We start from the raw sequence: 18,746 nt of genomic DNA, 5'->3' as shown, positions 1-18,746 counted from the left end.
GATAGTCACACGCAATCACACACACAAGCAGTCACGCACACACTTGTGTAGTCACACACACACACACACGCACACACACACACGTACAGTCACACACACCCACACAGATAAGTATATTCACACACACACAGGTATAGTCACACATACTCACACACACACACAAGTATAGTCACACACACACACCCGCACAGAAGGATACTCACATACACACACACACTCATGCAAGTATAGTCACACACGCACAAGTATTGTCACACACTCACACACACACACACACACACAAGTACAGTCACACACACACACACAAGTATAGGCTCACACACACACACACACACACACACACACACAATTTTAGTCACACACACACAAGTATAGTCACACACACACAAGTATTGTCACACATATACACACAAGCACACACATGTATAGTCACACACACACACACACAAGTATAGTCACGCACACACACACAAGTATAGTCACACACACACACACACAAGTATAGTCACACACACACACAAGTATAGTCACACACACACGCACACACAAGTACTGTCACACACACACACACAAGTATAGTCTCACACACACACAAGTATATTTACACACACACACACGTATAGTCACTCACACACACATACACACACACAAGTATAGATTCACACACACACATACACGTATAGTCACACACTCACACACACACACAAGTATAGTCACACACACACAGACACACAGGTATAGTCACACACAAATATAGTCACACACACACATACACAGGTATAGTCACACAGCACACACACAAGTATAGTCACATACACGTCACACACACAAGTATAGTCACACACACACAGGTATAGTCACACACACACACACACAAGTATAGTCACACACACACTCACACAATTATTGTCTCACACACACAAACACGCACACACAAGTATACTCACGCACACACATACACACATGTACAGTCACACACACACACACAAGTATAGTCACACAGACACACAGGAATAGTCACACACACACACACACAAGTATAGTCACACACACATACACAAGTATAGTCTCACACACACACACACACACACACACAGACACACACACACAAACAAGGATAGTCACACGCAATCACACACACAAGCAGTCACGCACACACTTGTGTAGTCACACACACACACACACGCACACACACACAAGTACAGTCACACACACACACACAGATAAGTATATTCACACACACACAGGTATAGTCACACATACTCACACACACACACAAGTATAGTCACACACACACTCACACAATTATTGTCTCACACACACAAACACGCACACACAAGTATACTCACGCACACACATACACACACATGTATAGTCACACACACACACACACACACACAAGTATAGTCACTCACACACACACAAGTATAGTCACACACACACTCACTCAATTATTGTCTCACACACACAAACACGCACACACAAGTATGGTCACACAGACACACATGTATAGTCACGCACACACATACACACATGTGCAGTCACACACACACACAAGTATAGTCACACAGACACACAGGTATAGTCACACACACACACACACACAAGTATAGTCACACACACATGCACAAGTATAGTCTCACACACACACACACAGACACGCACACACAAACAAGGATAGTCACACGCAATCACACACACAAGCAGTCACGCACACACATGTGTAGTCACACACACACACACACACACAAGTACAGTCACACACACACACACAGATAAGTATATTCACACACACACAGGTATAGTCACACATACTCACACACACACGTATAGTCACACACACACACACAAGTATAGTCACGCACACACACACAAGTATAGTCACACACACACACACACACACACACAAGTATAGTCACACACACACAAGTATAGTCACACACACACAAGTATAGTCACACACACACGCACACACAATTATTGTCACACACACACAAGTATAGTCACACACACAAGTATAGATTCACACACACACATACACGTATAATCACACACACACACACACACACAAGTATAGTCAGACACACACAGACACGCAGGTATAGTCACACACACACACACACACACAAATATAGTCACACACACACATACACAGGTATAGTCACACAGCACACACACACAAGTATAGTCACACACACGTCACACGCACACACACAAGTATAGTCACACACACACACACACAGGTATAGTCACACACACACACAAGTATAGTCACTCACACACACACAAGTATAGTCACACACACACTCACACAATTATTGTCTCACACACACAAACACGCACACACATGTATGGTCACACACACACAGACACACATGTATAGTCACGCACACACATACACACATGTACAGTCACACACACACACACACACACAAGTATAGTCACACAGACACAGGTATAGTCACACACACACACAAATATAGTCACACACACATACACAAGTATAGTCTCACACACACACACACACACACAGACACACACACACACAAACAAGGATAGTCACACGCAATCACACACACAAGCAGTCACGCACACACATGTGTAGTCACACACACACACACACACACAAGTACAGTCACACACACACACACAGATAAGTATATTCACACACAGGTATAGTCACACATACTCACACACACACACAAGTATAGTCACACACACACACCCACACAGAAGGATACTCACACACACACACACTCATGCAAGTATTGTCACACACGCACAAGTATTGTCACACACTCACACACACACACACACACACACACGTATTGTCACACATATACACACAAGCACACACACGTATAGTCACACACACACACACAAGTATAGTCACGCACACACACAAGTATAGTCACACACACACACACACAAGTATAGTCACACACACACACAAGTATAGTCACACACACACGCACACACAAGTATTGTCACACACACACAAGTATAGTCACACACACACAAGTATATTCACACACACACACTCGTATAGTCACTCACACACACATACACACACACAAGTATAGATACACACACACACATACACGTATAGTCACACACTCACACACACACACAAGTATAGTCACACACACACAGACACACAGGTATAGTCACACACACACACACACACAAATATAGTCGCACACACACATACACAGGTATAGTCACACAGCACACACACACAAGTATAGTCACACACACGTCACACGCACACACACAAGTATAGTCACACACACACACACAGGTATAGTCACACACACACACACACAAGTATAGTCACTCACACACACACACACACACACAAGTATAGTCACACACACACTCACACAATTATTGTCTCACACACTCAAACACGCACACACAAGTATAGTCACGCACACACATACACACACATGTATAGTCACACACACACACACTCACACAACTATAGTCACGCACACACACAGACACACAGGTATAGTCACACACACACACACACAGTTATAGTCACACACACACAGATAAGGAAAGTCACACACACACAGGTATAGTCACACATGCACACACACAGACACACACACACAAGTGTAGTCACACACACAAGTATAGTCTCACACACACACACACACAGACACACACACACACAAACAAGGATAGTCACACGCAATCACACACACAAGCAGTCACACACACACACATGTGTAGTCACACACACACACACACACACACAAGTATAGTCACACACACACACACAAGTATAGTCACACACACACACCCGCACAGAAGGATAGTCACACACACACACACACACACACTCATGCAAGTATTGTCACACACGCACAAGTATTGTCACACACTCATACACACACACACACAATTATAGTCACACACACAAGTATAGTCACACACACAAGTATAGTCACACACACACACACAACCATAGCCACACACACACACACACAAGTATAGTCTCACACACACACACACATGTATAGTCACACACACACACACACAAGTATAGTCACACACACACAAGTATTGTCACACACATACACACAAGCACACACACGTATAGTCACACACACACACACACAAGTGTAGTCACGCACACACACACAAGTATAGTCACACACACACACAGACACACAAGTATAGTCACACACACACACAAGTATCGTCACACACACACGCACACACAAGTATTGTCACACATGCACACACAAGTATAGTCACACACACACACACACACGCAAGTATAGTCAAGCACACACACACAAGTATAATCACACACACTCACACACACACACAAGTATCGTCACACACACACACCCGCACACACAAGTATAGTCACACACACACACACACAGGTATAGACACACATAGACACACGCAAACACACAAGTATAGTGACACACACACACACACACACAAGTATAGTCACACACACACAACTATAGTCACACACACACACACACAACTATAGTCACACACACACACACAAGTATAGTCACACACACACACACACAAGTATAGTCACACACACACACAAACAAGTATTGTCTCACACACACAAACACGCACACACAAGTATGGTCACACATACACACACAAGTATAGTCACACACACACACACAAACAAGTATAGTCACACACACACACACACACACACACAAACAAGTATAGTCACACACACACACCCGCACACACAAGTATAGTCACACACACACGCACACACAATTATAGACACACACACACAAGTATTGTCACACACACACACACAAGTATAGTCACACACACACACACAAGTATAGTCACACACACACACAAACACACACATGTATAGTCACACACACACACACACACACACAAGGATAGTCACACACACACACAGCCACACAGGTATAGTCACACACACACACACACTCAGATAAGGAAAGTCACACACACACACACAGAGGTATAGTCACACACACACACAGACACACACACACAAACAAGGATAGTCACACGCAATCACACACAAGTAGTAACACACACATGTGTAGTCACACACACACACACAAGTACAGTCACACACACACAGAAACACAGGGTTAGTCACACACACACACACACACAAGTATAGTCACACACACACACACACAGATAAGTATAGTCACACACACACACAAGTATAGTCACACACAGATAAGTATAGTCACACACGCACACACAGACACACATGTGTAGTCACACACACACACACACACACACAAGTATAGTCACACACACACACACAAGTATAGTCACACACACACACCCGCACAGAAGGATAGTCACACACACACACACACACACACTCATGCAAGTATTGTCACACACGCACAAGTATTGTCACACACTCATACACACACACACACAAGTATAGTCACACACACAAGTATAGTCACACACACAAGTATAGTCACACACACACACACAACCATAGCCACACACACACACACACAAGTATAGTCTCACACACACACACACACACACATGTATAGTCACACACACACACACACAAGTATAGTCACACACACACAAGTATTGTCACACACATACACACAAGCACACACACGTATAGTCACACACACACACACACACACAAGTGTAGTCACGCACACACACAAGTTTAGTCACACACACACACACACACACAAGTATAGTCACACACACACACAAGTATAGTCACACACACACGCACACACAAGTATTGTCACACATACACACACAAGTATAGTCACACACACACACACACACGCAAGTATAGTCAAGAACACACACACAAGTATAATCACACACACTCACACACACACAAGTATCGTCACACACACACACCCGCACACACAAGTATAGTCACACACACACACACACAGGTATAGACACACATAGACACACGCAAACACACAAGTATAGTGACACACACACACACACACACAAGTATAGTCACACACACACAACTTTAGTCACACACACACACACACAACTACAGTCACACACACACACACAAGTATAGTCACACACACACACACACACAAGTATAGTCACACACACTCACACACAAGTATAGTCACACACACTCACACAAGTATTGTCTCACACACACTGTAGGCGGGCATAAATTTTGTGGGTATTAGGATTAGAATATTTCTTAAACTATAACTCGATAAATGAAGCAAAACAGGACAGCATTCAGCCAGAAAGGTGTGAGTAAGGCAAGCAGACATCTTTTAAACACAGAAACCAGGTTGACAAAGACTCAGGAACTCGCATCAATATGCTATTCAGAAAATACCATGAGACCTGGAAAACTTCCTGACATCCCATCAAACACCCATTGTCCAAAGGAATTCAGAGACATAAAGCAATTATCACACTCTTAAACCAAACTTTACATATTAAAACTCTAGACCAGAAAACCCATTAACGGGATAACTATAAAAGAAAACCATTTACACATCAAACTCCACACCCACAAACCTATTGAAACAGGATGATTATATCAGGAAACCACTCACAAACCATTTACATATCAAAACAGATCGTTACTATAACTGTACTCCGTTTTGGCAGGCAAGCAGAGTACTTTTCGGGACTGTCTTGTCTGTGTCCTGATTGTACCTCCGTCGACGTAAAACACTATAATAAACTGTGCTGCTATCAATCTTGGCTCTGGGTGCGAGTGGTGTGGTATCTGTTCACTCGCGCTAACAATTGGGGGCTCGTCCGGGATCGTGACCGCCGCTGGAACATCGCCTCTCAAACACTGGGTGAGTATCTTTACTCATTTAAAGTCCGCGGGAATTCCCAGTGCCAGCGGTGTTCCACGGCTGCCGCGATCTGAACTTGTGAACAGAGCCCGATCGAAAGCTGCACAGCGGGGTAGGTTCTTCTTTGGGCGGGTGAGCGGGGTCGCGAATTGTAATTGATTGTGTACTGTTGCATTCCGCGTATCCCTGACAGCGGACCCGACCAGACATTAGCTGACCCAAAAGGTACCTAAGGAAGACAAGGGTTAAGTGGCCGGGAGGCCGGGAGGACGTCCAGGGTTAGGGCCAATGAACGCGGACTCACGAAGTTCGGTTTAAGTCCGGGCGCTGCAAGTCGGGTAGGACCTCTGCAGGCGCGAAAGTCTGGGCCACTGGAAACAGATCCGCGAGGAGTCTGCTACATGTCCGGGCGCTACTAAGTCTGGAGCCTCTGTGAGTGCTTCGGGCACTACAAGCAGGAGACCTCTGGTAGCGCGAAAGAACGGCTACACGCCGGGGGAACTCCTACCTGCGGTCAATCCCACGCTTGTCCGCACCCAGGTCAGGGTGATTCCCGGGGAGATAGGGAAACGGCGAGCCTCTGTGGATTGATTTAGCGGTAGGATTTGGTCAGGAAAGAGTGGCCCCCGGCCCCTGTAGTCGTGGTCAGAGCCCCCCCCCCTGTCTCTGTGAGCGGTGATCTCCCCGTTACATGCAGGACGGGCTCTGCGTGTTACTGCTGAAGGTTTAAAGGTACTGACAGTGGAAACACCAAACCAGGAACCCCAGGGATACCTACACAAGTATCTGTGGGAAGCACCAAACCAGGATTAGTACACCACTGATCTTAGATAAGAGATTCGACATGGATAGCATTGAGACCATTTTTGAATGGGGGCCGGAAGGGTCCCTCACCCACTATCTAGCAGATAAAAACAAGAACCTAATTAAAAGCATGATTAAAACAGGGGGGAGTCCCCCGGTAACCACCGATCCCCCAAACGCCAAAGCAGCACCTCTTAAGATCGAATGTATCCCAGGGGGACAAGGGAGAGACGGGCGAGGAAGGCAGGCCCAAATTAAAATGACTTATGTGTCACTCTCGCCAGGGGACACTATGAAATTACTAGAAAAGCTCCCAACCCTGCAGCCCAGGCACAGTAACGTAATTTTTTGGCAAAAGATGAAAGGGATGCAACTGTGCCACAACTTACACAACCGAGATATAGCAGGGTTAGTAAGAGCCAAGATGCCCGAGAATCACTGGGCTCGGCTCCGGGCAGAACACCAGAATGGGACTTGGTGTGCAGACCTAGACGGGAGCCGCCGGGAGCAGGAACAGGCTCTGACAGGCTTTAAAAACGATATCATCCTGACCATGGGGGAGGTCCCCGTGAGTTGGAGTGTAATAGTAGGAGTAACGCAGAAAAAGGAGGAAGGGGCTCAGGAATACGGGCGACGAAAATTCGATGCCTTTGTAGCCCACGGAGGAATGCCAGATGCAGATAGACAGAACCCGGCATTCCTCCGGTTATATAGGGATGGGCTGAGCCCAGCACACCAAGCTATCCTAAAGACAGGATTGGTAAACTTTAACACCTTCAATGAATTAGAAAACTGGGCTGTCACTGTAGACAACCAGCAAAGGAAAACACAGGGCGCCAGAGTAGGGATATCAGCGGTAGGAACTGAAGGAGGAAATTGCTACAGGTGCGGGGAATTAGGCCATTTCAAAAGGGAATGCCGAGCTATGATCCCGCACCCTCCTAATACAGGTAATAAGTGCGGCAGAATCGGACACACCGAATCTACCTGCAAAGACAGAAGGATCCCAAGGAGAGAGAGAGCGCCCCCGAAGAGACTGGAGAAAACCCCGGCAAGCGCCCCAGATATAAGGGAGAATGAGGTGGTTTCGGACCCAGCGCACCTCAGCCACCAGCAGCTGCTGGACATTATACAAACCTTGGCGGCACAAAAATTTGCATGAGTGGCATCGGCCCCCGCCCCGGGAACGGACCCCCGTATCTGGGTGAATGCATCGTTAGGGGGCCGGCGATGCAAAATATTAATAGATACGGGGGCTTCGATATCCCTCACCAACATGGCACTACCCACCACCCACCGTTCCATAGTAGTAGTATGAATAGGGGGGGATAGGACTATAGCATATCAGAGCGAAGCAGTGTTACTTGAGGTAGAGGGGATCATACTCCCCGTACACTTCTGGGTGGGCCCAAATGAAGAAGGGACAATTTTGGGAATAGACCTCCTGGGAGAGTTAGGAGCAGTGGTGGACGCTTTCAATAAGCGCCTGCTGTGGACGGCAAGGAAAGAACACAAGAGCGGGATCCAAGGATACTGGGTCCCTAATAAGAACGTAGCAGCCATAGGCATGGGGGCTCCGGCTCCGACGGCCCGAGACTGGAAGAAGGAGGGACTAGTGGGACTCTTATGTCAAGCACTACCCCGGGTCTGGGCTACAGGCAAGCAAGACTGCGGTCTCGTCACAATCCTTCCTTTACAAATACAAGGACCAGCCCATGCCCCTCATAAACAATATCCCATAAAACCCGAGGCGTTACAGGCAACCGAAACAATCGTCCAGGCTTTGGTTAAACGGGGCATCCTGAGACCCACCGTGTCCCACACAAATTCCCCGATGTGGCCCGTCCGTAAGCCAGACGGGAACTACTGACTAACCATCGACTATACCGCCCTGAATAAGGTCACCCCAAAGGAACACCCTATCGTTGCGAGCCCGGCCACTATATTTAACGGACTGCGACCTGAATATTGTATCTTCTCCGTGCTAGACATAGCAAACGGATTCTGGTCAATTCCACTCCACCCAGACTCCCAGGAGAAGTTTGCCTTCACCTGTGGAGGTAGACAGTACACCTGGACCCGTCTCCCCCAGGGATTCCACAATAGCCCCGACATATTCCACCGAGTTATGAGCAAAGCCCTCGAAAATTGTAACTTATCCCCCTATGAGAGCGCTTTTCTCCAATATGTGGATGACATCTTGATCGCCTCCACTAACCCGACGGGGCATTTGGGAGCCCTGTCAGTAATCCTGCGGGGCTTACAAACAGCAGGATTTAAGGTTAACCCAACCAAAGCACAACTCGCAAAACCAGAGGTCCGATATCTGGGGCATTACATAAGTCAGAGAAAGAAAACCCTTCCCACGGACCGAAAAACAGCAATTGCCAACATGACCCGTCCGAACACAGTTAGGGGGGTGCGTAGGGTAATGGGACTCTTTAATTACTGTCGGAATTTCATCGATCAGTTTGCATCCATAGCAGAACCTATCCAGCGATTGGTAAAAGGGGGGAGACCTCTGCTCAAGTGGCCGAGCTTATAGCATTAACAAAGGCCCTTAGCGCAGGAAGGGACAAAAGGGTAAACATATACACGGACAGTCAATATGCGTTCGGGGTGGTTCACGACTATATGATAGCATGGAATAGGCGCGGATTCATTACCGCAGCGGGGGGGACACACTTCACAGGCAAGGTAATGAAACACGCATGTAAAACCTTAGGGATCCGACAGCGGTTCCATATACCATACCACCCCCAGAGTGCTGGAATGGTAGAGAGAATGAATCGCACCCTCAAGAACACGATAGCAAAAACTATCGCAGAAACAGGTCAGGGGTGGGTAGATGTCCTTCCCTGTATCCTGATGCGCCTACGGGCCACCCCAGGTCGAACCATAGGGCTCACCCCGTTCGAACTAATGACCGGGAGAGCAATGCGACTCCCCGAAAACATCGCCGTGGGAGGGGAAGAAATGACACCCCTCCGGGACAAGCTCAAACGATATGTGCAACACTTAGATTCACAACTCCGAGACCTGCACCACACAGCCAGGGACCAGCAAGCCATTAGAGACCAGGCTAAAAAGGAAAATGTCAGTCATACCCCCACCCTCCCTCGAGTAGGGGATAGGGTTTTGATTCGGATTGCCCCAGACCGACCCGGGTTTGCACCGAAATGGATGGGACCCCACGAGGTTATCCTTACCAGCGATACATGTGCGTGTGTCGATGTGAAAGGAAAAGGCCGATGGAAACATTGGTCGCAATTAAAATCCTATCACCACGGGGAAAGAGGACAGAGCAGACTGACTGAAAGGACAGAGGATGCTCCGTCCACTCCACGTATTGGCCCTTAACCATCTTTGTCCTTACAGCGGAAATCGAAATAACAACCTTTATTTTCCAACACTAAAGGAACTTTATGCCAACCGAGGCATGAATGTATATATGCAGATAGAAATAAGAATAAGATAAGTAAGACAAGTTCATCACCTAATATGAACCTAACGACTGGCGGCCACCAGGTTTTATATATCCTCCCCCAACCCCTCTCCAGAACCATGTGGACCACTTGGAGGATGATCCTCGCGGCGACCTTCCTGACGAGTGTGGCACCCGAAGAACACCCCATCTACCCGCGATTCCACGGGGTAGCCTTCAACACATCCGAGGCACTCTGTGTGCCAGCTGGACCGGACCCTATGAACAGTAGAACTTATCTTAACGCATGGCTACAAGTTTACCCGGGTATCAACGAGATCTGCTTCACTTGCACTTTAGAAGGACTCCGAACATGCATTCAACAGCGGGACCTCCAGAACAGAGACCAGTGCGTTTTTGGGACTCTCTGCGCCCTCCCCGACAACCCACAAGAGGCCCGACCACAGGACACTTTGAATTCAAACATGGACATTTGCGGCTATTACGGACTTGTTGAGGCTCCCGCAGTCTCATTGTATGTATGTTTTGCACCGCTTCCAACGCGGGCCCCCACGACCACAAGGCCCGAAATCTTACCCTGTCCCTTGCAAAGCAGGGGACCGGAGGGAGGACTGGTATTGTGGAACGAGGGGGAAATTGTGTACGACAACGTAAAACATGAGGTGGTACCTGTCCTGATCGACATTTCAGGAATCCAGGTACCCAGGCATTGCTCAGAACGGGTACAGAACTTGTATCAGATGTTAGAGAGAGAGACCATAAAACGGGCCATTGACGCAATGGGGGCCACACACTACAGGGGAAACATAAACACCAACACATACCGAAGCAAACGGGGTATTATCAATGATATGCTCACAGGGCTGAATACAGGAGACACAATGATTAACTCCATTGACATCCAGGGCCTCAACAGTAAAATTGAACAGCTGAAAGGGGTAATGAAAAACATATCACAGCGGTCATTAGACCAGCAGGTGGAACAAGCATTCTTAGGGGAAGCGGGCGCCCATATCCAACTAGATGGGATTGCAGTGTTAGAAGCACATGCCCGAACTATCAATCGCCTCATAGACAGGGAAAGGGAAGACACTGCCCGGGTACAACAGGGACAGTTATGCCATGCATATGGTCAGTGGATGGTGGCACAAATACGACACAATTTGGACCAGGTACACAGGGGGGAAGTGCCCGATTGGATCGACAGCGCCCAACTAGCGCAACTCGCAGATCAGAAGGGGGTGCTGGATGACCGGACCCTGAAGGGGATGACACGAGTATATCCAGTAATCCCCGACTGCGAGGTTAGTGAGGGCACCGGGATAGGAATGGTTCTGCTAATTCCAACGGTCACACAGGACGCTGGACCATTCCCCATCTTCCGAATTGAAAATATTGGTGTTGTTAGGGGCAATGCTTCCCTCCGCTACCACATAACCGAAAACATGGCCATCTCCAAACATGGCATAATGTCCAGTGTTTCTCTCGCAGGGTGCAAGCAGAGGGGAGAGGTCACCATCTGTCCTCACCCACTGAGACAAGGAGAGGCAGCAGAATGTGGGTTTAACCGAACACAGGACTGCACCTTAGAGATTATACCCGTAGACCCACATTTCGCCCGGGCAGGATACGGGGGGCGGGGCAGATACTGTGTAGCTACCACACGTACATCATTCACATATAACGGATTAACATGCCCAATCCCCGACCCTAACTTCTGTTTTACCCCTCGCAAGCCAGTCACTATAGGTCAAGCTCACATCACCAATATCCGAAATAGGCAGACCATAGCCTTTAATGCCACAGACCCCCTAAAAGACAACCTAAGAGACTACCAAGAACCCGAGCAAGCCCCCATCCCACACCTGACCGAAGTCCTAAGGGAGCTCCGACTTAAAGTAGGACACTCCGTCCGATTATACCACCGGTTACAGTCACACATCAAAACCTTGGAACAAGATACCGAGACGGCGTTACGAAGTCAAACATGGGTACAGAAGGTGTGGGACTGGGGTCTAAATGTAAACATCCACCCCTGGGTCCGAATTACATCACACACACTGGTGGTCATCCAACTCATCTTAGCCCTTTCCTGGGGATTGGCTACATGTTACACCTACCGCCAGCGGAAGAGAATGAAAGCACATAAGAACTTAGTTAGAACAATTGGTATGATGGGGCAGGTAACCAAGCGGGATGATTACTCCCGCCTACACATGATTTGACAAACTCCGGGACTTCCCTAAACTGTACGACTGCAGCGTACGGAGGCAGGAAGCACCGGACACAAAATATAATAAAGGGGAGAAAGATCGGTTAGAAAAGTGAAAAGGAAATAAACAACAAAAATTCACTTTTGACCGACAGGGGGGACTGTAGGCGGGCATAAATTTTGTGGGTATTAGGATTAGAATATTTCTTAAACTATAACTCGATAAATGAAGCAAAACAGGACAGCATTCAGCCAGAAAGGTGTGAGTAAGGCAAGCAGACATCTTTTAAACACAGAAACCAGGTTGACAAAGACTCAGGAACTCGCATCAATATGCTATTCAGAAAATACCATGAGACCTGGAAAACTTCCTGACATCCCATCAAACACCCATTGTCCAAAGGAATTCAGAGACATAAAGCAATTATCACACTCTTAAACCAAACTTTACATATTAAAACTCTAGACCAGAAAACCCATTAACGGGATAACTATAAAAGAAAACCATTTACACATCAAACTCCACACCCACAAACCTATTGAAACAGGATGATTATATCAGGAAACCACTCACAAACCATTTACATATCAAAACAGATCGTTACTATAACTGTACTCCGTTTTGGCAGGCAAGCAGAGTACTTTTCGGGACTGTCTTGTCTGTGTCCTGATTGTACCTCCGTCGACGTAAAACACTATAATAAACTGTGCTGCTATCAATCTTGGCTCTGGGTGCGAGTGGTGTGGTATCTGTTCACTCGCGCTAACACACACAAACACGCACACACAAGTATGGTCACACATACACACACAAGTATAGTCACACACACACACAAACAAGTATAGTCACACACACACACACACAAACAAGTATAGTCACACACACACACCCGCACACACAAGTATAGTCACACACACACGCACACACAATTATAGACACACACACACAAGTATTGTCACACACACACACACAAGTATAGTCACACACACAAGTATAGTCACACACACACACAAACACACACATGTATAGTCACACACACACACACACAAGTATAGTCACACACACACACAGCCACACAGGTATAGTCACACACACACACACTCAGATAAGGAAAGTCACACACACACACACACAGGTATAGTCACACACACACACAGACACACACACACAAACAAGGATAGTCACACGCAATCACACACACAAGTAGTAACACACACATGTGTAGTCACACACACACACACACACAAGTACAGTCACACACACACACACAGAAACACAGGGTTAGTCACACACACACACACACACACACACACACACAAGTATAGTCACACACACACACACACAGATAAGTATAGTCACACACACACACACACAAGTATAGTCACACACAGATAAGTATAGTCACACACGCACACACAGACACACAGGTATAGTCACACACACACACACACAGTTATAGTCACACACACACACACACAGATAAGGAAAGTCACACACACAGGTATAGTCACACATGCACACACACACACACACATGTATAGTCACACACACACACAAGTATAGTCTCACACACACACACACACAGACACACACACAAACAAGGATAGTCACACGCAATCACACACACAAGCAGTCACACACACACATGTGTAGTCACACACACACACACACACAAGTACAGTCACACACACACACACTTAAGTATATTCACACACACACAGGTATAGTCACACATACACACACACACAAACATTTATAGTCACACACACACACACACACACAAGTATTGTCACCCACACACACAAGTATAGTCACACACACACTCACACAATTATTGTCTCACACACACAAACACGCACACACAAGTATAGTCACACACACACACACACAGACACACAGGTATAGTCACACACATACAGTTATAGTCACACACACACACAGATAAGGAAAGTCACACACACACACACAGGTATAGTCACACATGCACACACACACACACACACACAAGTATAGTCTCACACACACACACACACACACACACAAACAAGGATAGTCACACGCAATCACACACGCAAGCAGTCACACACACACATGTGTAGTCACATACACACACACACAAGCATAGTCACACACACACACGCGCACAGGATACTCGCACACACACACACTCATGCAAGTATAGTCACACACGCACAAGTATTGTCACACACACACACACACGTATAGCCACCCACACACGTATAGCCACACACACAAGTATAGTCACACACAGAAATATAGTCACACACACACACATACAACTATAGTCACGCACACACACAGACACACAGGTATAGTCACACACACACACACACAGTTATAGTCACACACACACACAGATAAGGAAAGTCACACACACACAGGTATAGTCACACATGCACACACACACACACACACACAAGTGTAGTCACACACACACACACAAGTATAGTCTCACACACACACAGACACACACACACACAAACAAGGATAGTCACACACACAAGCAGTCACACACACACGTGTAGTCACACACACACACACACACACAAGTACAGTCACACACACACACACACACACAGATAAGTATATTCACACACACACAGGTATAGTCACACATACACACACACACACACACAAGTATAGTCACACACACACACACAAGTATAGTCACACACACACACCTGCACAGAAGGATAGTCACACACACACACACACTCATGCGAGTATAGTCACACACGCACAAGTATTGTCACACACTCATACACACACACACACACACACACACACACAAGTATAGTCACACACACAAGTATAGTCACACACACAAGTATAGTCACACACACAAGTATAGTCACACACACACACACACAACCATAGTCACACACACACACACACACACAAGTATAGTCACACACACACACACACATGTATAGTCACACACACACACACACAAGTATAGTCACACACACACAAGTATTGTCACACACATACACACAAGCACACACACGTATAGTCACACACACACACACACACAAGTATAGTCACGCACACACACACAAGCATAGTCACACACACACACACACAAGTATAGTCACACACACACACAAGTATAGTCACACACACACACAAGTATAGTCACACACACACGCACACACAAGTATTGTCACACACACACACACAAGTATAGTCACACACACACGCAAGTATAGTCAAGCACACACACACAAGTATAGTCACACACACTCACACACAAGTATAGTCACACACACTCACACAAGTATTGTCTCACACACACAAACACGCACACACAAGTATGGTCACACACACACACACAAGTATAGTCACACACACACACAAACAAGTATAGTCACACACACACACAAACAAGTATAGTCACACACACACACCCGCACACACAAGTATAGTCACACACACACGCACACACAATTATAGACACACACACACAAGTATTGTCACACACACACACACAAGTATAGTCACACACACACACAAACACACACATGTATAGTCACACACACACACACACACACACACAAGTATAGTCACACACACACACAGCCACACAGGTATAGTCACACACACACACACACAGATAAGGAAAGTCACACACACACACACAGGTATAGTCACACACACACACACACACACAGACACACACACACAAACAAGGATAGTCACACGCAATCACACACACAAGTAGTAACACACACACGTGTAGTCACACACACACACACACACAAGTACAGTCACACACGCACACACAGAAACACAGGGTTAGTCACACACACACACACACACACACACACAAGTATAGTCACACACACACACACACACACAAGTATAGTCACACACAGATAGGTATAGTCACACACGCACACACAGACACACAGGTATAGTCACACACACACACAGTTATAGTCACACACACACACACACAGATAAGGAAAGTCACACACACAGGTATAGTCACACATGCACACACACACACACACACACACACACAAGTATAGTCACACACACACACAAGTATAGTCTCACACACACAGACACACACACAAACAAGGATAGTCACACGCAATCACACACACAAGCAGTCACACACACACGTGTAGTCACACACACACACACACACAAGTACAGTCACACACACCCACAGATAAGTATATTCACACACACACAGGTATAGTCACACATACACACACACACAAACATTTATAGTCACACACACACACACACACACAAGTATAGTCACCCAAACACACAAGTATAGTCACACACACACTCACACAATTATTGTCTCACACACACAAACACGCACACACAAGTATAGTCACACACACACACACACAGACACACAGGTATAGTCACACACACACACAGTTATAGTCACACACACACTCACACAATTATTGTCTCACACACACACACACACACACACGTATAGCCACACACACACGTATAGCCACACACACAAGTATAGTCACACACAGAAATATAGTCACACACACACACACACAAACATAGTCACACACACACACACGTACAACTATAGTCGCGCACACACACAGACACACAGGAATAGTCACACACACACACACAGTTATAGTCACACACACACACAGATAAGGAAAGTCACACACACACAGGTGTAGTCACACATGCACACACACACACACACAAGTGTAGTCACACACACACACAAGTATAGTCTCACACACACACAGACACAGACACACACACACACAAACAAGGATAGTTACACACACAAGCAGTCACACACACACGTGTAGTCACACACACACACACAAGTACAGTCACACACACACACACAGATAAGTATATTCACACACACACAGGTATAGTCACATACACACACACACAGACACAAGTATAGTCACACACACACACACAAGTATAGTCACACACACACACCCGCACAGAAGGATAGTCACACACACACACACACACACACTCATGCAAGTATAGTCACACACGCACAAGTATTGTCACACAGTCATACACACACACACACACACACACACACACACACACAAGTATAGTCACACACACAAGTATAGTCACACACACAAGTATAGTCACACACACACACACAACCATAGTCACACACACACACACACACAAGTATAGTCTCTCACACACACACACACACACACACATGTATAGTCACACACACACACACACAAGTATAGTCACACACACACAAGTATTGTCACACACATACACACAAGCACACACACGTATAGTCACACACACACACACACAAGTATAGTCACACACACACACACAAGCATAGTCACACACACACACACACACACACACAAGTATAGTCACACACACACACAAGTATAGTCACACACACACGCACACACAAGTATTGTCACACACACACACAAG

Source organism: Mustelus asterias, chromosome 3, assembly GCF_964213995.1.
Source record: "Mustelus asterias chromosome 3, sMusAst1.hap1.1, whole genome shotgun sequence".
Lineage (NCBI taxonomy): Eukaryota > Metazoa > Chordata > Chondrichthyes > Carcharhiniformes > Triakidae > Mustelus > Mustelus asterias.
The sequence above is the reverse complement of the archived record's forward strand: the minus strand, read 5'-3'. Positions refer to the sequence as shown.